General features: G+C 35.0%; 1 protein-coding gene across 7 annotated transcripts in view; it reads right to left on the reverse strand.

The window, feature by feature from the left end:
- The window catches only part of LOC138715210 (zinc finger protein castor homolog 1-like), a 752775-nt gene that overhangs the window by 593607 nt on the left and 132097 nt on the right, over window positions 1-27071 (reverse strand). The window lies entirely within an intron of this gene.

Consider the following 27071-nt stretch of genomic DNA (forward strand, 5'->3'; position numbering starts at 1 on the left):
AACTTGTTCATAAATCTTCGTATCTTTGAAATGATAACATCTCTCTCTCTCACTCTCATTCTCCATCACACACACAAAACAGTCTGTTGTTTTTAAAAGCTCATGCTCACGCAATTTGAATGACGAGATCCACTAAAAATTTAGGATAGTAAACTGCGATATACGCCATATAACATCTTGCAGTTTAATGTTTATATAGTTGTGACAGATAATGAATGTTATTTATTACAGTCCACATTTTTTTTTATATATGCGAATATGTATTTTTACTTTTATGTAACTTCCCGGAACACTTAAATTGTTGATTTAGGATCCGATTTCTTCGCGAAGTGTTACAGACATTAGCAACTTGTACTACCGGGTTTTGTTGGACAAACTGACCGTTAGCATGTTTTCGTGGACTTAAAAGTCTTAAATATCTGGACTGACCCCGACGGTAAGTCAGTAAAGAAGTGAAATGTATCGACCGAGCTGGTAATATAAGTGTCACGATGCGATCTCCAAATTGCCCAGAAGATGTTTTTAAAAGTAGGCAACGCATTTGAGTATTGCAGGTCGTTTACGCTGGGCAACAGGATTCAGTCACAAAGTTTAATCGGAGTCAACCTGTTCACACCACCTACCACAATTTAATTAACATATTATCATTATATTATCAAGTTAATATTCATATTCTTATTATTATTATTTATTATTATTATTATTATTATTATTATTATTATTATTATTATTATTCCATGTATTGTGGGTCCCTATCACCACGGCATGGCGCGTCCTCAGGTTGCGGATCGAGGAGACGGCCTCCAGATATGGAGGGTAGCTGTGAATATATTGAATAAGCAGTCGCGGACAGCTGATGAGGGGTGGTCCTCCAGCTTGGGGGTTGCGCGAAGGGCTAACAACCCATCACCGTAAAAAACAGCTTATTACGAAACCTTCAAATAAGTTTATATAAAAATAGGGAATTTATTCTTTGAAGAGGTGGAAAATTCAAATACCTGTGGATTAACACCCATTCTCTTTATTATTTATATGAACCGAATAATTAAAGAGCGGATGTAAACTCGCCATGGATATATACAAATTAACAGACGCCTTAAACTGGATTCAGTTCTCTTTGCAGATGATTTGGTATTATTAGCACTTTCAGAAGACGACCTCCAAAGGTCAATATATAATTTTCAGCAAGTAGCAGCCACATACAATATGGAAATTTCAACAGATAAAACAAAAATTATGGCATTCTATGGGAAATACCCAATACAAAGTAAACTTTGTCTCGATAATAAAATATTAGAAATATGTAATAGTTTCCCATATTTAGGTTACAATCTTTCCATTTTTTAAGAATTGGACATATCACAGAAAATTAATAAATATACAAGAGCTATGGGCATTATACGTAAATAGTGTAATGAAACCATCCTTGGTTCAGAAACACACTCGCATACGTCTCTACAACACATTGGCACGACCGATGCTCAGCTGTGGCAGCGAAGCATGGACACTGAGAAAAGCAGAATAACGGCTTGTGAAATGCGATTCATGCGAAGAACAGCGGGCTATACTAAATGGGATCTGAAAAGAAATTGCGAAATTTTAAAGGAATTAAAAACTCAACCAGTTTTAGATGACATTGTTCAATATCAGTCTAATTGGAAACATCATTTGGAAAGAATGAGTAATAGACTCCCAAAGGCAATTTATGATTATGTACCACATGGCCAAAGATCTGTGGGTCGTCCTGCTAAGAGATGGCGTGAAAATTTTATGTGAGACCGTAACAGGCCTTGTGGCCTAACTCTTGTCAGGCAAAAGAAGAAGAAGAAGATTATTATTATTATTATTATTATTATTATTATTATTATTATTATTATTATTATTATTAAAAAAGAAAGAAAAGAAAAATTAAGCATACGTAGACGAAGGAGAAAGAACCAAAAAAGATGGCAGGGGGAAGATCATTATCAATGGCATTACAGCCCATTGCAGTGTGAGCCTTAGCTTCCTTAAGGATATTCCTCCAAGCTGTTCTGTCCTTAGACACATTCCACCAATTCTTTATGCCTAATTTCTTTACATCTTCCAACACTCAATCTATCCACCGAGTTTGTCTTCTCCGCTCATCCTCTGATATGTCCTGCCCATCTCAGTCTGGCTATTTTGATTGAGGTTACTGTATCAGGTTAATTATATAAATCTTCACGTATCTTAATCTCATTCCATTATCATTGATTGGTTCACATTTTCTTTACAATTTTCCTTCCGAAAACTTTAAATTTTGATACGTCTGGAGAAAAAATACGAGTATAGAAAAAGGGATAGGAGAAAAAAATAGTGTAAAAACGAAAGAGGAAATAAGAGAATCACTAAAGAAGGGTAACGAGGAAGAAAAAATTTAGTGCATGAAACAACGAGCTAGGGAAAACAAAATTGGAAGAACTATGGAAAAAAAAAAAGGTCAAAGCAAAGAAAGGACGAGACTGGAAAGATCGAAAGGGAAGTGCAGGGGAGAGAAGTAATTGTAAGAGAAAGTTGCAAAATAATATGTTACTAAAATATAAACCATCACATATTTAATGTTTTCACCAAGTTAGAAAAATAATTAAGAAATGTCAAATTTACATATGTAGGCCCTCAAGTTCACCTGACCTAAATCCCACTGATTTACAGCTTAGAAGAACAAGTAAAATAAGCAGTTAATTTCAGTTGACTTAATGATGCAAGAATATGAGGCGATATGTGACTCCGCGACACTGCAGGAGAATTTTTAAACGCGTCGATTAGTCCGTGATGGCACGTGCCGAATGTTCGAGTGAAAGTATGTAGACATTCTGAATATTTCATACTGGTATTAATACACAACTCTCTGCTGAATTTTCTCTTTCATGACCGATCATGCATTTATGAAGCAAATTCACCAGACTTGCCCTCACTGTAAGTTAAGTAAAATGCTATCACTACGTACAAGTATATATAATATCCATCCCTATACATGCAAGAACAAGAAAAATAATATTCGCGGAACTCATGAGGTCAAGGGCCTAATACGTGTGCAGAGAAAGCTCTGTATCATCTCACTTACTAAGGTAGTCCAAGTGAGGGTGGTCTGACACACTGTGATTTACCGATTACAATACATACATACATACATACATACATACATACATGCATACATACATACATACATACATACATACATACATACATACATACATACATACATACATACATACATACATACATACATACATACGTACATACGTACGTACAAACTTTGAATATAAATATACAAGAATTCGACAATCACATTAGACTTCAGAAACCAAGATGTTAATGGAGAAAATGAAATCAGAGATGTGTTGAACTAATCTGAATTTAAATGAAATGCTAATGGCATGGGCAATGTTCAAAAAGGTACTGAGCAATAGATGTTCAGGAATGGATTTCAAAGAGTTGGTCCAGTTCATGTAAGTTAAGAGAATAATTTCTTCTAATTGATTTATATAATTCCATCGCATACTGTAAATTGTGAGCGAGAATAATTTAGTTACATGAATCTTGTAAAAACTGGAATTAGAAACCGCCTTTCAGTAAAAAGAGCACTCTACTAACAATAAATCTTGAAGGACCTACTCGTAAAGAATTTCAATGTTTAGAGTGCCCATAAAATAACGTATTTTAATGTGATGTAAATTCAGCAGTAATTTATTCTAAATATATCTCAGTGTAATGATTTACTTACATAAGTATATCTAGAGTGTAGTAAGATGGATTGAAAGTAATAAAAATCTAAGAGACAAATTACATAACTTTTTTGTTTCTCCATACTTTCTTAGAACTATTTATAATATTGTAGAACTATTTATAATATTGTACAAGTTTTTCACAATTTGCACAAATATAATTTTCCAATTGCGCATTTTTGCGATAATTATTCATTTTCTAGCTTAAACCCTAATATATACACATCCATCCATCCATTCATTAATTCACCCACCCAGCCACCACCTACCCAACCACCCACCCATCCATCCATCCATCCATCTATCCATCCATCCAACCACTCATCCATCATAATATCTATTCCATCAGTAAATCCGTCCGTCAATTCATGCAGTATTAAACCGGACAAAAAAGGGAATCGTTTGCCTGTGAAGATTGGACAAATTATGAAGAACAACATTAAACCTATTTGACGTCGCCCTGGATTTTACCAGCAAAACAGTAAGAGTACCAAATCGATAGAGAAAATATCGTTCTTTTATCCCTTTCTAGACAAGGAACACGTTGCGAGTATCGATTCTCTATGACCTAATTAATAGCCTACTAAGTGATTCGCAACTTGGTTGCAAAAATTATATCCCACGGTGCGAAATGCACAATGTGATAATAACCGCTTCGAACAGCGCATACGAAGTTCATCTCATTCACTGTGTAATGCTGGAGACAGAATGAGGCTAGAAGCATATCAAAGATTTGCAGGCATTGTATGATTTAAGGGCAGAAGTAATCGTTAGAATGCTGCAATAAAATATCAACAAAATACTAGACAGTTATGAGAACATTATTAGAAACGGAAATTGTTAACCAACTGGTACAAAATATTTCTCACTATTCAAATGATGAAATTGTAGGGTCAAGTAGGGCTAAAATCAATCTTTTGCTGCAATTTTTCTATCAAAACATAAACAAATTTGAAAAATTAAATGTGCTACTTCAGACATAAATGAAGTATTTGGAGTTAAATTTATTCTTTATTTGTAATAATGAATAAAATTAAAACAAAACCAATGTACCATAATAGTCTTCTGTGTGGGCTATTGTGATACACCTATAGGGCTATTCTGATATAGTACTACAAATCTGACCATGTTATATGGAATAATGAAATAAGGCTATTGTGGTACACACAGATGCTTAATGTATCACCTGTAGAGGTTTGGTTGAAAATATATTAAAAATGACTAGGATTGAGCAAGTTTTGTAATGACTCTTTTTCTCATAACATTTATACAATTTACTGAAACTTTAGCACCTTACTGTTAATACTAGAAAATTGCTCTGTGTCCTAACAATTTTGTTGTTTTTTAAGGAAATAGACTCAGAAAATTATTATACAGTTTTTATTACAAAAATATTCTTAAATACATTTTTAAATAACGATGAATGTTTTTTTTAAAGTTGTGTTAAATTTTAGCAGCAAGAAGGATGACTATAATCTAAAAAGTTACGTAAGCATTTTATCAGACTAATAATACAATTATTTTTTTTAACTTCGTTCAATATTGCTCCTTAAAGAGCATAAAATGTACTTCCATAATCACGTTGTAAACAATTTTTAAACTTAAACTTTGGTACATTTTAAAGTTTATATCAGATTAGACCGACAATTTACTGCATCATATTAGCCCTACTTGATCTTACATGGGGACAAACATAAGGGAATATTCTACGAAAGACTGCTTAACCGAGGGGTGAGACGGGATTGTACATTAAACCCGAATTTCTGTATGTTTCAACTGATAATATAATGAGAAAGTTTATAAACACGAGTGATGGAAACTGTCACAACAAGAATGATAAATTAAATCAATCTACATATTAAATAAGTATATTTCTCATTTTAACGTCTAGGCGCACCGTTAGTCGACCGGCTAAATGTGTCACCTTTCCACGCTGGTAACCTTGACTCAATTGGAATTTTTTATTGACAAATACGGTGCTTGGTGGCAGGTTTTCGCGGTGTACTCCTGTTTCCCCTACGGGCATTGCACCATTAATCACTTTAATCATACGACGGAAAGAAGAACTACAGATTCAGCGCGTCGCTCATACATAGGGACGCCTCTGGGTCATCTCCAAAATGAATATAAAGCAACGGTATTCTGTGTAAAGAAACTGAGATCTTCAAAAATAGGATTCTTGAAAAAGATACCGCATTTAACTTTGTAGGATGTGCGGTGATGTACGAATAAGATGAAGATAAAAAAATGGTGTAAGTATATACAAAAATACACCGTGTTTCAAAATTATGGTAACACTTTCATATGATTATTATTAAGTAAATAATAATTATACAATTTTGTGCATAATTTCATGGTGGCACATAAACTACATCTTTAGCATACACAACATACGGTGTCAAGTCTGGCGACCTGGGAGGCCAAAAGTGATAGCCAAATCAGCGGCGGTACCACGTCCAATCCAACAATGTGGTATATGGTCAATTCGAAAATGTCTATGAAACAACTTCGGTTACATTATTACAGTATTTGTTTTCGCTAACTGTAGAACGTAAAGCGATTTATATTGCAGAGTTGCAATTTTTCAATAGTAACTCACATAGTAACAGAAATAATACATTTTCCGAAACTTAGAACTTGACGCTTTGAAAGTTTGGCTATCAAATGATGTGTACCATATTAATTTGTTATTAATACTTACTGTAGTTAATAATCATATGAGTGTTTTCATCATTTTTAAACAAGTGTATTTAATATGCTACTGTTGTGAAACTTGGACTCTCACTTTGAGAAAGGAACAGAGGCTGATATTCGAGAATAAGACGTTTAGGAAAATATTTGGGGCTAAGAGGCATGAAGTAGGAAAATGGAGAAAGTTACACAACGCAGAACTACACACATTGTATTCTTCACCTAACATAATTAGAAACATTAAATCCAGACGTTTGAGATGAGAAGGGCATGTAGCACGTATGTTTGAAACCAGAAATGCGTATAAAGTGTTAGTTGGGAGACCTGAGGGAAAAAGATCTTTCGGAAGTCCGAGATGTAGATGGATATGAGCTAGGGATTGGATTAATCTTTCTCAGGATAGGGACCGATGGCGGGCTTATGCGAGGATGGCAATGAACTTCCGGGTTCTCTAAAAGCCATTTGTAAGTATCCTATGTATTTAATATGTACAGAAGGACTATAATTGTTTTATGGGCATTAAAGCAGAGTTAAGCAGATTTGAATATTTATGTCGCGCAATAAATAGAAAAACAAGAAATTTTACAACGTATAGTAGGGGAGGCAAGACTTGTCTTGTGATATTATGATGTGTCGTGGCTATATCACCAATGGATATGGAGGTGAAAGATAAGTTTTAGTCTGAGATGAACTTCCATGTCGGTAGATTCGTTTAATATTAATCATTACGAAACAAACTCTCTTTCTGATAGTTCATTCTTTCCCCTATCGCACAGCTCATATGCCAGGTCTCGCGTCATCTGTATCAGGGGGCTGAAATCTGGAAAAAGATATTTGCAGCATCACAGTACTGTGCTCCAACCACGAGAAAGTCTCTGCGGAATGAGACGGAGCGGGGTAATGCTGTGAATGAATGTTGATATCATAAGATGTCATGTCACACACGTGGGTACTCGTACTGTATCTCTATTGGCTAGCTCTCACAGCACAAACCATAACATTGATATACACATATTTATACTACCCTAGTTACAAAATTAGATAACTGTTAATCTCCTGGTCTTTTAATCCCTCCATAGAGGAAATAACATATGCAGGAGAGCCCATGGTTTTTAAACTGACGTTATAACGGTAATATTATCTATCTACTTCGCTCCAATAGATGACGCAATAGTAAGCACATTCCTTTCACGGTTGATCTCCTGGTTGGAGAACAGTACCTCCTCTTTAAACTTCGCATCATAATAATAAAAAAAAACAAAGTCGGTAGTCAACAAAGAAATTCTACCACAGGTCTGAGAGTCGTAGTGCGAAGAACAGCTTGAAGTACGTTGAGGAGTGTCTTATTATTCCGTGCCTTGCAGTCAAATTATTACTGCGGAGTGTAGTCAAAATCCTCACAGCAACCACTTTCAAAGAATACAAAAAAAATCTCGTTAATTACCCAATTCTAACAGTAATACTCTCTGACGAAAGCTACGAGACACAAAAGCAGGCGCTGCGCTGCATTAAATATACGACATTCAGCTTAGCAGAAAACCGCACTAGCTTCGTCGGTATCATTGAAGGAAATACAAATAAACACGTTTATTTGCTAAATCAGCGAGAAGCGGCGGTGCTTTCTAAGGAATTAAAAAAAACAAGAGGGAGAGAAAAAAGTGGTATATATTCTTTATGTATAAACACTGCTCTCTTGGTGACACCAAAATAGAATCTCTTTTAATCATAGAGTAATAACGGCATTAAAAGTTCCTCCAGTTTAACCCAAGTCGTTCCGCGTACTGGAACAAGAGTAAATAAGATAGCGAGCAGCAAGTAGCATCCTACCTAATACTCAAGACAAACTCTTTCTTCCACATTGTTTTACGATGCCCATCAAACAGAAACACCAGCAAACAAACTTTCCACTAGAAACAAGGCGGTCTCTTTTTTCTTTTGCCTTCCTTTTGTTTCTTCTATCTTCTTTCTATATTTGCTTGACTAACTTTTAATATTTTTACGAGTTAACGTACGAAGACGAAGACTATTCAGAGAGGCGCATGTCAAAACATCCTGCAAGGAGCTGGGAGAGATGTTTTCCCCATTGCTACTTTTGAATCTTTATTTATGCGGAAAGTAAAACATATGAATCGCACGGAGGAAGGAAGAGGCAGTTTCACAAAAAGAAATCACTTCTAGGCAGTGATGTGTGACGTGTGTATCACTTTACTATGTAGCACATCGACCATTGTAATCAGATGGCAGCGTAGAAATTTTGTTGAATTCACACTTCAATCAAAAGTTTAAGTTCTGTTTATATCTACAGACCAGGGGTCTTCAACCGCAGTCCGAGGGTCGTATTCGGTCATCCAAAACTATTTCCGTGGCCCTTCTGGATACTAAGCATAATGCACAATCAAAACTTAGAATCATATCTTGATAAATTTATTGCTAATTATGCCTTCAGTTACAGTTCTGAATAAGGATTTTTCATAGGAGGTTTCAAATTGTCCCTCTGAAGAAGTGTCGCAGAAAATAAAAAAAGTTGTTTATCTTCTTGAATATTTATATAAAATATTGACATCCTACGCGTAAGAAAACCGGTATGGTATAGTTGCGCCCCGCGGTCAATTTCGGGGCCTAGGCGAGGTACAGTTGCGCCCCGAAGAAATCAGGTAGCAGAATGGACATGGCATAGTTGCGCCCCGAAGTAATCAGGTAGCAGAATAGACATGGCATAGTTGCGCCCCGAAGAAATCAGGAAGCAGAATGGACATGGCATAGTTGCGCCCTATGGGCATAGTACACACGAAAGTGAGTCATAAAATAAGTAAATTACTTTAAAATATTATAGTGGTAGCTGCATTGAAATCAGGTAGTATAATGGAGAGGGCATAGTACACACGTAAGCGATTGCCATAAAATACGGTACATAGTTTCGTAAATCGAAACTTAAAACCATTGTGAATTAATAAACTCTTTACACTTTCCACTAAACATAACATTTATTTTAAATTAACCTCATTATAAGCCACAGATGGTGTGGAAATCACTAATAAAATGTCAAGATTGCTAAGGTCCCATATTCCAATGACTCACTCATTTGAATATGTCAGTTAATAAAGTACTGCCAACTTCATGGTGTTCATTTTTACGGTAGTCTATTGATAATCACTGCATAAGCAGTAGAAAAAAGTACTGCCAACTTCATGATGTTCATTTTAACGGTATCGATATAATGAATATGAAATTGAATAAAAAATCAATAATCTTGGTTGATTACGAGGCTAGAGTTTCCGTAATGTATTTTTCTCTACCTATTTCATCGGGGCGCAACTATGCCATGCCCCTTTTGTCTACCTGATGGGAACGAGGCGCAACTATACCCACAAAACAGGGATCATTTTCTATCTGCTGCATCTTACCTGACCATGGGTCACAACCATGCCCTGCCCAAGAAAACGGCATGGTGTGCAAATAAAAATAAGAATATTAATTCTAGAACGTTTAAACTGAAATATTTCATCAAATGTAACGTTCGGTTTCCACAGGCTTTTGCATGATTTGCTATGTAATGTAGGTACAGCCAAGGTTTAAGCCACAGTTGCATTTGTCGCATTTTGCTATTCTACTTCTAAAAACGCAACAAACGTTGAATATATATGGGCAAAAATGCGACAACCACAATGGACTTCAGAAACGAAGATGGTAGTGGAGAAAATGAAATCAGAGATGTGTTTGAACGAATCTTAAATTATATTAAATGCTAATGACATGGACAATGATTCATATAATACCATCGCATACTGTAAATTGTGAGCGAGGATTTAGATGCATGAATCTTGTAAAAACTGGAATTAGAAACCGCCTTTCAGTAAGAGGAGTTAGCACTCTGTTAACAATAAATCTTGAATGGCCTAATAGTAAAGATTTTCAATGTTTAGAGTGCCCATGAAACAACGTATTTTAATGTGATGTAAATTCAGTAGTAATTGTTTCTAAACATACCTACTTCTAATGATTTATTTACGTACTATGTATATCTAGACTGTAATAAGATGGACTGAAAGTAATAAAACTCCAAGAAACAAATTACATAACTTTTTGTTTCTGCAAACTTTATTAATTTTATTTTCTGCACAATTATTTATAATATTGCACAAGCATTGCGCAATTTGCACAAATATAATTTTTCATTTGTGCATTTTTTGCGACAATTATTTATTTTCTGGCTTAAACTCTGGGTACAGCCTTAAGACACAAAAAATGATAGCTCTCCAGTCGCGTGAATTTGTCTAAGTCCATTTCGGGCAGCGCCTGGTTCACACGACTAGGGAAAGGATGTTTATTTGCACCTAATTTACCCTTGAATACATCTTCGTTATAGATTATTCAAGCAAGTAAAGTGATAGGTTTGGAAGTAAATCCAGAAAAGACAAACAATATGATTATGTCTCGTGACCAGAATATTGTACGAAATGGAAACATAAAAATTGGAGATTTAGCCTTCGAAGAGGTGGAAAAATTCAAATATCTTGCAGCAACAGTAACAAATATAAATGACACTCGGGAGGAAATTAAACGCAGAATAAATATGGGAAAAGCCCCTTATTATTAGGCTGAGAAGCTTTTGTCATCTAGTCTGTCAAAAAAATATGAAAGTTAGAATTTATAAAACAGTTGTAATACCGGTTGTTGTGTATGGTTGTGAAACTTGGACTCTGACTTTGAGAGAGGAACAGAGATTAAGGGTGTTTGAGAATAGGATTCTTAGGAAAATATCTGGGGCTAAGAGGGATGAAGTTACAGGAGAATGAAAAAGTTACATAACACAGAACTGCACGCATTGTATTATTCACCTGACATAATTATGAACATTAAATTCAGACGTTTCAGATGGGCAGGGCATGTAGCACGTATGGGCGAATCCAGAAATGCATATAGTGTGTTAGTTGGGAGACCGGAGGGAAAAGACCTTTGGGGAGGCCGAGACGTAGATGGGAGAATAATATTACAATAGATTTGAGGGAAGTGGGATATGATGAGAATGGATTAATCTTGCACAGAATAGGGACCGATGGCGGGCTTATGTGAGGGCGGCAATGAACCTGCGGATTCCTTAAAAGCCATTTGTAAGTAAGTATAGATTATTATTCATAACACTTGACGTATAGATAGACAGAAAAAGCAACAAACAAACAAAACAAAGGAAAAAATAAAGCGGAGTCGTGCATAAGAAATTCCTTCGCATGTAAACCTAAGCTGTCACGGAATCACCCGAAGTCTTCCGAAGGTGATTTAGCGTATGGCAGCCGGTCATTTTTTTGTCTAAGACTATGCGTGAGTTACTTCCAATATTCTGGAAAATTCAAGTAGGCCCGTGTGCCTTTCATTTATCAACTTCTTGCAACTAATTTAAGTTTGAAAGCTGCCGATTGTGTGACAGTATTAACACCAGAAAATCTCCTGAAGTTTTCGCTAATTTATATTCGTCTATATCTATACTATAATCTTATATTAATTGCTTTTAAATACAGTTTTTTATCTTTTGCCAAGCCTCTGTTCGCACTTTGTACAGCATGTCGTTTCAGAAGAGCGTTAAGATTACAGTAAACAAGCGAACATTGCTATTGTCATCACGGATGTGCCAAGTTCAAGATCGATAACTGGTCAAATGTCAAGAATCCGAATGCATCTAAATTTTTACACAGTACATTATTTCTTTACCCATATTATCACTATCATAATCTTTTTCTCCCTCATTCTACACTTTGTATTATTTTTCTTTATCCTCATCTTTCAAAGTTTTCTTCTCTTCTTTTCAATTCCTGCCACGTTTCTAGATTGTCCCCACTTTAGTGTTGTCGCTAGGTATTTTCGCATGTTTTATACGATATCGCTTGGATGAATTAATGAAATCGAAGGAGAATCATTTAAGAGATACGCGAAAATTCGGCCTTGCTAGAGAAATCTGGGTTGAGAAGAAGTGTCTATCTGAGCTCCAACATTGTTGGCCATTTGTCCCACTCCGATTTTCGCCGTTCCATATGAATGAACATTAGAGAATTTTGAAGTGGAAAGCCGAAAATGAATGTAACGTAATAGCTATCACATGAGGGACGGGAAGCACGGCAGAATAGCAACAGGGCAGGATCGCCAAAGATGTTAAAAGCCTGCACATCGAGTAGGGAAAGGGAGGCGCTGCAGCAGTCCTCGCAAGAGAAAGAGTCCGACATCCGAAAACCATAAGGCACGAAGTTTATCTTACATTTCTTTCCACGGTACCACCAGTGACGTCAACCTTTCATATCAAAACTTCACAATTTCTTTCTTCTTACAGGTAGAATATAGACTTTCTTGCCAAAACTACATTGCGAATATTGTAAGTACGAGACAAAGCAAGTTTGCTTATGTGAAATTCTTGACAAAGAGCTCTTAAAAAGAAATTAGAAGGTGGTGGTTATGATAAACTGACAATGATAATGAAAATTATAATTCAAAACACAGATCATGACTGTATTACTTAAGTCCAACTCGTGAAATTATGATTAATGTGAAGATATTTATGATACTGAAGGATACCAATAAAAACAATTAAGTTCAACTATAACATTAAAATTATTTTGCAAAACACGGGAGGTTTCTTAAGGGGACACTATAGTGAAATAATGGTGAAAAATTAAGAAAATCCACTTAAAAATTTATTGTGACTCTATTTAAACTGAGCTCAAAAACCTAATTAATTTATACTCCCATGACTATTTTCAAGCTTTTGAGCCAATATGAAAAAAAAATTTTGAAAACTTTGTCGCAATGAGCTTTTTTAGTGAATTCGATATAAAATATATTTAAAAACATATAATTTAAAACTATTAGGCCTAATAGCATCAAATTTTGTACAAATGATATTATTGTAGGTAAGTTTATGTAGTTTAAAATTAATAAATTTTGGATGAAAATTGTAGAAATTTTAAAAATCACGTAAGTGTCCCTTAAGCTTATCTCCTGGGCGATGAATAAGTTGGTGTTGATGATTTTTTTTTCTCTCGCTGTTATTTATACTTGCTTTAACATCTTTGGTCATATCGCGAGTTAATCTTTGGCTGAAATCCGAAGGCCTAAGTACTATTCTTTAGTATTGGTTCTATTGTTGTGAACTAAATGGCGACTGTATATGTATTACTGATTTGTTATGAATATGATTTCGGTGATGAATGAGGCCGGTGATATTCAGGGATGTTGTGGCCCGAATCTCCTGGCATTTGCCTTACAGTTGAGGAAAACCCTAAAAAACCTCAACCAGGAAATTCAACCCGACCGGGAATCGAACCCGGGCCCTCTGCGTAAGAGACCAGCATGCTGACCCTTACACTACAGAGGTGATTATTATTATTATTATTATTATTATTATTATTATTATTATTATTATTATTATTACTGAGATGCTGGTGATGGCGGCGACGGTTCTATGGTCTCGGCGAGCACTGTGAAAGACGAAGAACAGTGAACACTGCACTGAAAGAGCTGAAGCATCGCTGAATTCTTAAAGTAATTATGAACATCAAAGCAAAGAACATAATTCCGGATAATAATGAAATGACGTCCTGCTGTCATCGCATCTCTTGTCTGCTTCCATTACAGTTTCCACAGAACTCGTAGAGCCTGGTATTCTAATACCCTCTAGCACGATAAAAAAAAAACAAACCATTTCCGTGTGGAATGATGCCAAACTTATATTTTTTTGTAAGAAAAAATACCTATCTTCTCCATGATACAATCGTTTCAGTCATACTTCTTCATAATCTCGAGTTACTGACAAGCACATCTGCGTTGCAAATGAAAGCTATAACATTCTATGTTTTGAAATAAGCGAGTGAACAAGAGCCGGTTCAATCTACTCCAAGCGTACTGGCCTTGTTTCAGAAAAGAATTCAAATTATTTGCTTTTATTGCCTCTGTTATAATACTCAGAGCCATGAGCAATCACAACGGTCCCTATAGCGCGTCACGATCTGTTCCGCTGTTGTTATTTCAATTAGATCTTCACTCAAATCAACAAAGATTTTATTCTTTTTTCTGTTATTTCTTTCGTATGGCGAAAAACATCATCAATACCAATTTGGAGCCTCGATTTAGACGACTACACCAACTCTCCGAGGTGGTCTTCTACAAGCAAAACTTGGTAGAGTCACTACAACTAATGATAACACCAATGAACGTCCACCTTCAACGTAATTTCCCCAGTTACGATGAACTGTCAGAGTCGTTACGATTGCTGGAAACAGTCCTGAAAAACTATTTTTCAGAAATGCCCATGAGGAGTGCACTGCAGCTGCGATAACATCCTGTGACAAAAAAGAAACTACTACGAAACGTTTAGGCAAACATTGCCTGTCCATGGTTACATCCCTGTATAACTCTTAATGTGTTAACAATGTTGGTTAATGTTTCGCTTAGTGTTACTGTTTAACTCGTGATATGACAGATTTTCACTACAGTATATCCCTTTTCATGCGACCTAGTTCACGAGGTCGAGGCTTTTTAGCCGTTCAGAACAACACGAGTCATTCGCGCTTAAGAAGCGTTGCCTAGTTATAATGTTAAGACTCAGTCTCTGTTAGTTATGTAAGTTCACATAAGCTAACATTGTTCACACAATCACTCGCACAAGAGACAGATTGTCGATTATGGTCAGCATACAGAATGTAAACGATATAAACTACAAAAATTAAACAGTCGGGTAGTACAGTTCAGTTAACAAAAAGTGCAATATTATTACGTTCAGACTGCAGCAGTTTACCCAGAAAAAGGTTTTTTTTTTTAATCAAGTCCTATGTTCTTGAAAAGGGGAGAACTGTCTGAGCGCCAGCTCTGAAACCGCGGCAGGAATGCGGCATGGAACCCAGTAGACTGTACTCTACTTGCTGAGTTACGTTCCCCCGCTCCCCACTTCCTCATACGTCGCGGTTTCAGAGCTGGCGCTTATTGAGAAACTCACTCGGGCAAAGTCACAGTGCATGAACCAATAGTGAGTAAGGCACGAAAACTAAATAGCTGATATTACCGATCCACACTATAGTGTATGTTACTTGCAATTACGTAACATATATGGACAGAGTTCGTGGATTGTTTGTTCATGAACTTTATATTTACTTAATTCATAGAAAAGAGAGATGTGACGCGAGGGGAGCGCTTCAACTTTATCAGTAATTTTTCCCGCAAACTATGACTTCTTAAACGTTCGATTATTAGCTCTTGCTCAAAAATTAAAATGCAGTTGGAAGGGCTCTGAGGCTACAAGATATTTTATAACATTAAAATTAAGGTGTGAGATATAAAAAAAACTTTATTATACCCTTATGATCAGTAAACTGTGTTGTACCACCTGCATAGGTTCGACAGTTTGTCATTACTGAGGACAATCAATGTAGTCTAAAAATAAATTAATAGAATTATATTATCAGTATCAACAGAATTCAATCATACTGAAAGTGATCGCCCACACCATAAATACCGTTAAGCCAGAGACAAAAAAAAATAATTTAACAGTCCTTCAAAAACAGCTACGCCAGTTTCTAAGAAGTTGTCATTTTGTATTTATAAAATTAAGTATCATTTCTTTTTGCGGAAGGGGTAAAAACTATTACAGTATTAGGTTAATCGTTATCTCGTGAAACCAAATGCATTCGTGTGCCATAGCTCATAGTAAAAACTTTATGGTGGAGGTTAAGTGAGCTACGTAACTTCAGTTTCAAGTCGAAGCGCAGCGACGGAGAGAAGTTTCTCGGTCCACTTTCCTTTCCCCTTACGCGCAGGTAGGTTTCACGAGATACTGAATGGCCTGTACTGAATCCGAACAACATCCATTCAGTAGTCTAGACAAAAAAAAAATCTATGCAAGGATGGTTCCTTGAATGGACAGTCCGATCACGCCAAAAACAAAATTTTGTAAGCAGGAAACTGAAAATATTAGTTTTCGTGAAGGTCTTAAAATCCATGTCTGAAGCCACATTATACTTTCTCTGAACTTCGCATAACGATATTAAAACAGCAAAACCGTACTAACGGCCTTCGTTTCTTGTTACATCAATACGAATTCTCTGCTTTACAGCTTAGCAATGATTTTTCTCTCTCCTTTTTTCAACGCTAAAATACTGCATTTTATAATGAAATCTAGATTTCCAGATATATCGAGATAACTTCTTTTTATGATTACGTATCACCGCATTTTGACATTTGATCAGATACAAAAGTTTGCAGAGAGAGAAAAAAATGGAATTGACTTTGTTGTTATTGGCATGTTTAAAAAGGATCTGAATTTTCCAATTACTGATTAAGCTTATATTATGGTATCTGATATTACGAATCATAAATGTATCATGTAATTCCGATCTTGGTTTGATGTCGACGGCAGAAACAAGAGGGAGGGGGGAATCTACTTTCACAATATTACGCCTGAATTTGAATAACAAAAAAACCTTAGAATCTGTACCTCGAAGCAACCGGTAGTTTGGTGTCTTGTAATTACGATTTCTATGATGCCTACGAAACAAAAAAAAGCAGACGTTAGCTTAATCTCGTGACAAGAATATATCTGACGTAAATGTGTAACAGATTATGCCCTTCTTTACCTCAGACATGCTTGTAACAGAGACTTTCACGTCATTTTTAAGTACTGCAGATTTAATGCTGTGTGATGCAATCAATAGTTTCTCCTTACTCTCAATAGCAAATAACAACCTGAGCAGAATGAACCATAATGGCTCGTCGATGCCACAACTGAGTAATGAATAAGTGAATTTCTATCCTCTATGAAGGCACGTGTGTTACAATACAATTTCGCATTTTCGTTGGAAACATATAAATACATAAAAAAATGTATCATTTTCAAATAACTCAAAAACTAAAAATTAAAACATAATATATGATTATTATTATTATTATTATTATTATTATTATTATTATTATTATTATTATTATGATCATCATCAAAGTTCAAAATACATAGTTTTGTTTGCGTTTGCCGTTAGTCCGCAATTTCCCTGAATATTTCCAGCTTTCCGTTCTGTTAGTTTGTATTTATTTTTACTACATTAAGCCTATATATTTGAATAATGCTGCGTAGATAATATCAGTTCCTAATCAAAAACAGAAATTATACAGGCATACAAATATAACTGAAGAAGTAAACAAACAATACAGTTGTAAATTTATGTTATTATTTTGTGTTTGAAAAATGAAATAGATCAATTATTTTTTGGACAAAAACTGCTATATGTTTACCCCTATTACAAAATTGGTTTGGTGGTAATAAGTCATAATAAAACCTGCTCAAGAATCCACATGGAAAACCTGAGGAAGAGTGGCTAGATGGATGGATGGACAGAAGACGGACGGACATCTTTCAGAAAGATGCCAGAGAATTTAAAGAAACCCGATGATTGCGTGAATATATCTTTATATTATTGTTTTATATTTTACTGTCATCACTATCATTGGGGACACGGTTTTCTTTGTACTTCATTTATGGTTATTAAGGGATATGTAAGAAAGATATATGTAATTAATGTATATTTTATTTTACGTACCCAAAGACGGTCCCAATACATAAACATTAGTACTACATAAAATACGAGGTTACTATATTTCTGTGCACATTGCCTTATCTTGATGAATTCCCTCGTTGTTTATAGTTATTAGTGGTTTATGGATATTGAAATATAACAATTCATATACGATCGTGAAGATATGCAGATAACACTACTTGCTATAGATAATACTCGTCGCTCATCCACTTGCAAGTATACTGGGCAATACTCAACAGATGCCAGCACGCGTACGCTTTGGCATGTGCAGCACCTACCGGAGACATTAACTTTGTATTACGCTAAAATGTTACATTTTTTTCATAAACTGTATTTCGAACAAACACGTATTCACGTCAAAATTCAAATGTTTCGTTAGTAGCAAGCTCCAAATATATCGCATGAAAATTTTCAGAATCTGTTTCTGAACGAACATAATTCTTTCTCTGTACTTCGCATAACGATAATTACGAGTAAAACAGAAAATCCGTATTAAAGATCATCTTTCTTGTCACATCAATACGAAGGCTTATTTACAGCTTCACTGCAGCAACGAATTTTCTCTTTCCTCTTTTAATGCCAAATTAAGTTTCAATCGTGATCTTTGAAGTTTGTATTCCTTACATAGGTTTAAGAAAAAACTGCCGGGCACGCATTTCAACATTGAGACTCTTGGCGAAAATTATAACATTTTTCTATTTACATAAATTCTCATTTTTGCATACTTTCCTAAAGTACGTAAATTAAAATTGATGGTATGGCAACGATAAATATTATTTTCTCATACTTCTTCCAAGAACAGAAAATAATTTCGCAAGCATATTGTTATTGCTATTTTATCTGATTATAAAATCAAATGAAGTGCAATTTAGGCTATGGTGAATTGAGCATGTTGCATAATTTTATATGTACTTTATTAATTGGAGACTTGGCAAAGAGAAATTTTAAAATTGTATTACATGTTGAATAGTGTAATATGTAGCTAATAGGCGATGTATGCAACGGAGGGGGAAAGGAACTGGCCACCCTACCCCATTATCTCCTGGCTAGTTGCCTCATAAGTGGTGCTTTGGTATCACTTGTGAGGTTCAGACCTGTCTTCGGACAGTTGACTAAACAACAACATGTTGAATTAAAATATTTAAAAAGTTATAATTAAACCAGAGATTGTTCAACTCAAAATAATTCACCCAAACTGCATCACTAGTAGTATTTTTATACTGGAAGCATCAATAATATAATTCATACTTTTTGCCAAATCCTCAATGTTTAATTCATATCTCTGAGAAAAACATGAATGATGCAGCACATGACCACCAGTTTTTCCATTCTGATTATACGAGAAATTATGCATAACTAATATTAGTTTCTATATGAAGATTTGATAGTGATTACGTAATATAAATAAAAGAAAGAACTAATCTAACAGGTCTAACACTGTGTCCTAAATACTCGAGACTTTTTAGCATCGCTACAAATGTGAAGAAAGCTTCGGAGGAGGAAAATTAAGACACACAGATTCAGGCAACCATAATTAATTCTCAAACGTGTTTCTTTAGGAAAAGATCTATGAATAAGATAGCCTATGTGAAATTACTTACTGGGAATACAGAATCAGCAGTGTTTTCCCCAGATGACATAATAAATTTTACGTACTTCTTATAGACGGAGACAAGATCAATGAACGTATAGCCTTGAACAGATTCAATTATGATTATTTGTTCATCAAGAAGAAAAGATGAAGTCAATCAGTATATCAATTATCAGTGATCTAATCTAGATCACTCGTTGAAAAATCACGTGTCGTTAAAAAGTGAGATCACACCGTGTGGGTTAATTGTTACACCATATTAGGTCGCACTTCTCACCAGACATGAATCTCGTCGAACACAAGCCATGTCAGACTTGATGGACTGTAATGAGAAAGACGATAAAACGTGGCAACAAATTTGTGATTGAAATCTTAGTTGAAAAACTATGAAGGCGGGAAAATGACTTGTTTAATGAGTTATGAATGAAGCTATACAAAAACAAAGCCAAGACAAACATTACGCAATTCCAATCAAAACTTATTATATTCTAAAACATTCTCGTTTTTAGTATTGTAGTAATGGTTTCTGCGAACGGCAGTTTGTTATTTTTTCACTGAATAACTTTCAAAGGATTGGTTATTGCTTCGGAACCTTTTGTAAACTCTATGAACTTTAAAGAGATCCATTTCAAAGAACCAAAGAATTTACTCTTCGCTATATAAATTGTAGTTGGAGGATGATCAAACAATATTCGATACAATCGTTTGTCAGAGCATAAAATATCTGTAATGGTACTTCTTGTTTATGTTTTTATACTGCCCACTTCTCTACAGAATTATATGAATTTGCTCATTCTAATCGTTATGAAAATGTATAAAGAACATGTTTATAAATCAGTAAATACATAACGAGGCAAATAACAATAAGAACTTAGGCTGCACTGGATCTCGAGCAGAGATATATAGGCCTTTGTGGATAGGACTGGCGGGTTTTGATAAGAAGTGGCTTCATCTCATATTTACCGCCCTGGCCAAAATTTATTTCGACAAGCAGTGAAAATGATAAACTTCTATTTAGAGACAAAATTATCTAAAACACGAAACAGCGTCTCATGTTTTTACGAAAACCAAAAACTGACAAAAAAAAAAAAAACTGCGCCCTTAAGTTGAACTTGATACGAGAAACCACTATTATGGTTTACCATGTATATTTCTTGAATAACAGTAAGAGGTTAAGAAACAACATGAATATTCCGATCGAAATCCACACACATCTAATTCAGATTTACATATATAATTGGTTAACCCGACTTTGGAAAACAGATGCCAACACAAACAAAATTACGATTACATAATAAGACAACAGAGGCCTCTCTGAAACATAACAGTGGAAACTGAATCTTAAATTTCAAATACAGTGCATACATGTTATATTTCCACGCTTGCATGTGTGCAGCTACACTGTGCAATACCACATGCGTTCTATATCCGCCAGCGTGGAAAGATAAAATGTATGAACTATATAAAGGCTAACTATAAGTAGCCTAAATGAGATTTTTACGTACACTTTTAGGTTTAAGCAGGATGGCTTTTTTAAATTTAAGTAGGTTATTTTACGACGCTGTATCAACATCTTAGGTTATTCAGCGTCTGAATGAGATGGTGATAATGCCGGTGATATGAGTCCGGGATTCAGCACCGGAAGTTACTCGCACTTGCTCAAATTGGGTTAAGGGAAACCCTGGAAAAAACCTCAACCAGGTAACTTGCCCCGATCGGGATTCGAACCCGGGCCACCTGGTTTCGCGCCCAGACACGCTAACCGTTACTCCACAGGTGTGGATAGCAGGATGGGTAAGAAGAGAAATACATACGAGTACATTCGGGGGAAATTAGAAGTTCAAAATATATACTGTAGAATAATCAAGATATATCAAAAGAATGTAATAAATCTCCTACAGAGAATGAAATCAAACCGTTTATCGAAGAAAGCATTTCAACCTACTAAACAATGATGGTTTAATCAAGAGCAACTTGAGACATTGGAACAGGCCATAATGAACCTAAGCCTAAACTATTCACGATGATTAGTTAATCTGAACCTAAACTATTCATGATGATTGGTTCATCTGTTGGAATCGTCAAATTTGAGAAAAAATTTACTTTCTTATGAATTAGAAAATTGTTTAAACATCTAAAATATGGCTTCTCTATAACTAAAAACGACTGAAAGCAGATTTCACTTAGCTCAACTGCCGTGGTAAATATTACAGCTCAGGGGGTCTTTTCTCAAACCTTGGGAGAAAAGAAACTTCTATCGGAGGTGCAAAAATGTCAGCCGCTTCAAATTGGGAAGCAATAGCACAGTTTTATTAAAGATTCATTATTTCATTGATTTTAAATAAAAATACCAATAACAACAGAACTTATAAGGAAAAGAAAATAAACACAAAAGAAAAATACAAAGAAATATAATGAATGTCCATATAAGAAAGAGAAAACAGAACATTTGACGTTGGACATCGAAATAAAAACTAATGCGGAAACGGCAATAAAAAAACCCTTTAACATAAATTATTTCCCAAGAAAATAGCTGTATGCAAATTAATGGACCACTAAAATAATGAAGAAATATTACAAGAACAGGTTACATTTATTCTAGGAAACTTCAAGGGAGTTTACACCACATGGAATCGAAGAAATGACTAATTCTTCGAGAAAATAGAGAAATTAAATTAATTTGAAGGTCGCACACAGATCTAAAATCGCATACAATGATGATATTAAAAGTTCATGCTCGTTTTGACGCTGAAGGCGGCGAATAAAATACAGCAAATATTTTTACTCAAGATTTTGAAACAATGTCCAAATTTTAATGTTTATTACATTGCTATTTTCTGGAGTGCGGAATTCTGTAATTTAAAAGTTGCATATTTGCAAACGTTCGCTGTAACTTGAAATTGACAACAGTTATCGGCACAGCTTCCACACAATATAAGCAGGAAATGCAATCCAAAGGAAATGGTGTTATAACTGTGATAATGCCACTTCAAAATATCAAAATGTTTCTTTTCCTTTTCCTTTTTACTATATACTTACAATTATTTCGTATCCCTCCGTAACCAAACGCGATAAAAACATTCATCGCCCACTCGACAGGAAATTTAAGAGCAAAAGATACGACTTTAATTTTTAGTTTAATTACACAACAAAGAATCGTTTCCTTAACTGTGGCGATAAGAATAGAAAAGAATATGGATGTTAGCTCTTGAAAAATGCCACACCAACAGTCATGTGCTTCCCCCGCGATCAGGCATGGGAAGCTATCTGAAAGGGAAGTAGTCTCATTGTGCTAGATGCCAGCTATATACACACATTCGTGTGCGTTACCACGTTACTTGCATAAAATAACGCATTAAAGTCAAATAACTTTTCTTTCTCGTTGGTATTTGTTAAAGATACTGTTCCACGGAAGATAAATGTGCCAGAGATCCTAATGTAATGCTTTAAATTAACAAAAATATGTCCGATAACTAAAAATGTATTTAAACAGACAACAATTTGACACCAGAAGAGAGAATACTGATACTTTTTAAACTAAAGAATAAGTAAAGCTTCGATTATCATCGTCTTCGGTGATCGTTGTTTCGGTTAACCGTCACTCACTGTTTAATATAATTAAATTGTACCATCTTCAAAATTCAGTTCGTTGTTTTTTTGAACCACTGACAGTTACACTTACCCTGCATGACCAACATGCGCATAATCTCGAGCATCGAGTCCTACACTGTCCTCGTGACGTGACATCTAGGAACGTGTCGGCTGTAACTTCAAAGTCAAAGATAGTAAATAAAAGTGGCGTGTCAATGAATCATATTATTCTGTGTTTAATAATTCTGTAGTACTTATAAAGTTTTTTTTTAAATTATATGAACTTAATAGGCTAAATATAATGGAATGGTATTTCTTTTAATACATAATTTTATTCGATGTAATAACATAAAAACAATATTTATATGTGGATCATTTTATTTTCGGAACAATTTGTCGCTCTAACACAGGTTCAAATTATTTCATTACCGTCTCGAAAACCGTCACTATTCTCTGGAATGAATCAACGAAGGTAATCGAAGCTTCCCTCTATTGGAATATCAAAAAGTAAAAGAAAAAGTGACAGGTCTTTTTAATCACTGTGATTGACTACGTCTATATTTTATTTATTTTTTTGTTAATATTGATGCCATATTATAATTTCATGACACAATACTGCCTGATGTCTCTTCCATTTTTACAAATCTCCCTTCGTATGATATAGACTTATCCTATCCTTCTGGGTCCTGGAGTATAGTATACTATAGCCTACTTCATATATGCAGTTTAAAATATGCCACTAGATGGAATCGTTATCGATCACTTCTTTTCCGTGCTCGTCAAGCTCCTAACATATCTTGGAACTTACAGAAAGCACAAGAATATCAATTCAATCATTGCAATGCGTGTTTAACCTATTTGTAAATGAAAATGGCGACCAGCAAGTCAACGCCAAGGCACCGTAGGACATGCTTTCGAAGTAAATACACAGAAAACGTTATATTTTAAGGATAAAAAAATATTATACGATTTTTCTCTATCTATCCTTCATCATATGGTAACGCAGAATTCCTGCACGGAACTATATGTACTTCGGTACATCATAATAATATAATATAATATGCGTAAGTAATCACTTAGTGGTTCAAGACGGCGCTCATCCCGTCGGATCCCGGCCACTTAGTCACTCGTAATGAGTGCACCTCTGTTCATAGTGCATTGGACATTGTGCCACTGTCACATATTCTGTGACACAGTACATGAGGGCAGGCCACCAAAGGGAAACTGAGGTAGAATATAAACTGAGAGGGATTATATCCGGCATCGGAACTGGAATCCGGTGTGGCTTATTGGATAAAGCATCAGTACGTAGAGCTGAAAACCCGGGTTCGAGTCCCGGTTGGTAACGCAGAATTCCTGCACGGAAATATCATATGTAAGCTTACTTCGGTACATCATAATAATATCATATGTAGGGCTATCTATACAAGAACATATACATATGTTATACAATGTAATTTTAAAAGTCATGAAACTACAGTCTATGGAAAACATACAATATCTCAAGAATTAAAGAAAGAAAGTAAAATAAGAACAAACAGTAAGGTAACAAAGTTTTGGGCAGAAAGAAGAGAAGTTTTAAACCATAAAATAAATAAATCAACTGAGAATTCTTTCCAAAAACGTCTTTTACACAATTCTTAAAACAACGGCAATTAGAGAAAATTCTGTATTCTAAAGAAAGTTGGTTAAAAATTGTTATTAAAAATGCTCTTAACTTATCAGGAAAAACAAAGTAATTAAATAAAAATTAATTAATTAAATGGTACATAAATAAATATACGATGAGGAAATAAAGGAACAAGACCGTCAAGTACTGCACCTTCTCTTGTAGATAGATAATATTTCCATTGTTTTCAATTGTCAGAGAGTCATTGTTATTTTTGGTAAATAATATGCGTATGCTAATAGCAAGCGTAAACTAAATCCACCTTGTCTTTGTAGCCAAAAATAATCAGTATTACTAAAACTCGTCTCATAGGAAAGGCAGACGTGCTCGGATGCACCTTGGGCGTCTATGCATATGCATATTCTAGTTCCAATACCTGAAAGTTGGGTTGCTGCTGTGAAAATGATTAAGTGACAAGGATGGTACGACTTGTTTTAGCAATATGGGGTCTTAATTTGTGACACATCCCTGCTCAGTCATAACTTTGCATGGAATGTTTAGCATATGTTTTCATCATGCTTCGTCCGACAACTCTGGTGTTTTCGTTTAATTGTTTTTTGTGGCTCTAGAATCTAAGACGCATATGGAAAACTGTATGGAGAAACGTTAACATTTGCGAATTTTATTATTTTAATTTTTAATTCTGTAGAATCTACGTAGTGTTATTCTTCGAGACACATTTGGTAATACAAAAAATACTAAGAAAAAAAAGTTTGCTTACAGCATAAATTCCATCTGTCTTCGAATGTCACTCTTTTACATTATTCGAATTGAGGACCTCAATGCAATAATGGCATTAGGATGGAAGTTAAAAAATACAAGAAACGTTTAATAAAGAAGATTTAACAGATGCGCATACTCAAAATGCTTAAAATTCTAGAACGCATGAACTAGGGGAGAAAAAATTATTACGTTTGACACTTGTGACTACATGTGTACAATTTCACACGTTACAAATGTGTAATATAATACTGGAAAAATACTTCGTAACTGCAACTTTCTTACGCCGGTCTTCTTCGGATTAACTTGGCAGTGTTAAAGAAGCTATTCCTATCTCATCATAGGACGCGTATGTGGATAGATGATTAAGCAGCTGGTCAGACGTATTGGAATTCAGACAATCTGTTTTACGCAGGTGTTAGGTAAGTTGCCGCCCAATCACGGCGCTGATTGTTTTTAAGAAATGTGCTATATGTCAAAAGAAATTCCTGGTCGTATAAAATTAAGCGGCCTTTCATAGTATACGAAAACAGAATCTTTTCCAGAAAAAATTTTAACGGTAAATGAGTTCTTATGGCAAACATTTTCAACCTGATGCTTTTTACACGTCACAACTTCTTATTCTTCTCTTTCTGCGTAATATTGAGTTTATACGTCAAAGCCTGTTAACTCCACCTCTTCTTGGGTATTCCACATTTCGATGTCCTGATTGATATAAACATAGACCTACGTACTTCATATTCTGATGATAAAGTCATCTGGTATTCTCTTAGCATTTCGCTTCGTTTCTCTATTACAAGAGTACAGGGGAAAAGGGGGGGGGATGTCCACTTTCAGGCAAAATTCAGATTTCCATTCGCTTATATACTTCATATGAAGTGAATTAATTCTACATTAGAACAGGGGAAGAAAGCTCTTAGTCACAGATTAACTGCTGGTTAAATTCTCAGTATTATATTCGGAATGATAGAGTTTCACATTTTAAAATTGGTTTCCTGAGAATTGTTTAAAAGTGGACATCCCCCCTTTTTCCCCTGGACTCTTCGGTAATCATACGCTATATGTGTATCTGTTCCGTTGACATTTTCACTCTTAAATTGGTTCCATTTCACAAAGCGTGCGTCCTTGCGTATGTATGTATGTATGTATGTATGTATGTATGTATGTATGTATGTATGTATGTATGTATGTATGTATGTATGTATGTATGTAATGTTTATACGTATGTATGTATGCATGTATAGATGTCCACAGCTCGAAGCCCAATATACAGGAAGTCCACTACAAATATGTCCACAACTAAAACTTCCAATCGAATAAGGCCACTTGAAATGTCCAATATGTAGAAACGTCCGAAAAACAAAATATTCAAAATATAGAATTGTTCACAAGTCAAAATATCCAGTACGTATAAAAATAGCTACAAGTCAAAATGTCCAATGTATGGTATGTTCAGAGACGATTAATCAACATTCCTTTCGGACAAGGTGGTCATAGAC

Source organism: Periplaneta americana, chromosome 15 (assembly GCF_040183065.1).
Source record: "Periplaneta americana isolate PAMFEO1 chromosome 15, P.americana_PAMFEO1_priV1, whole genome shotgun sequence".
NCBI classification, from domain to species: Eukaryota; Metazoa; Arthropoda; class Insecta; order Blattodea; family Blattidae; genus Periplaneta; species Periplaneta americana.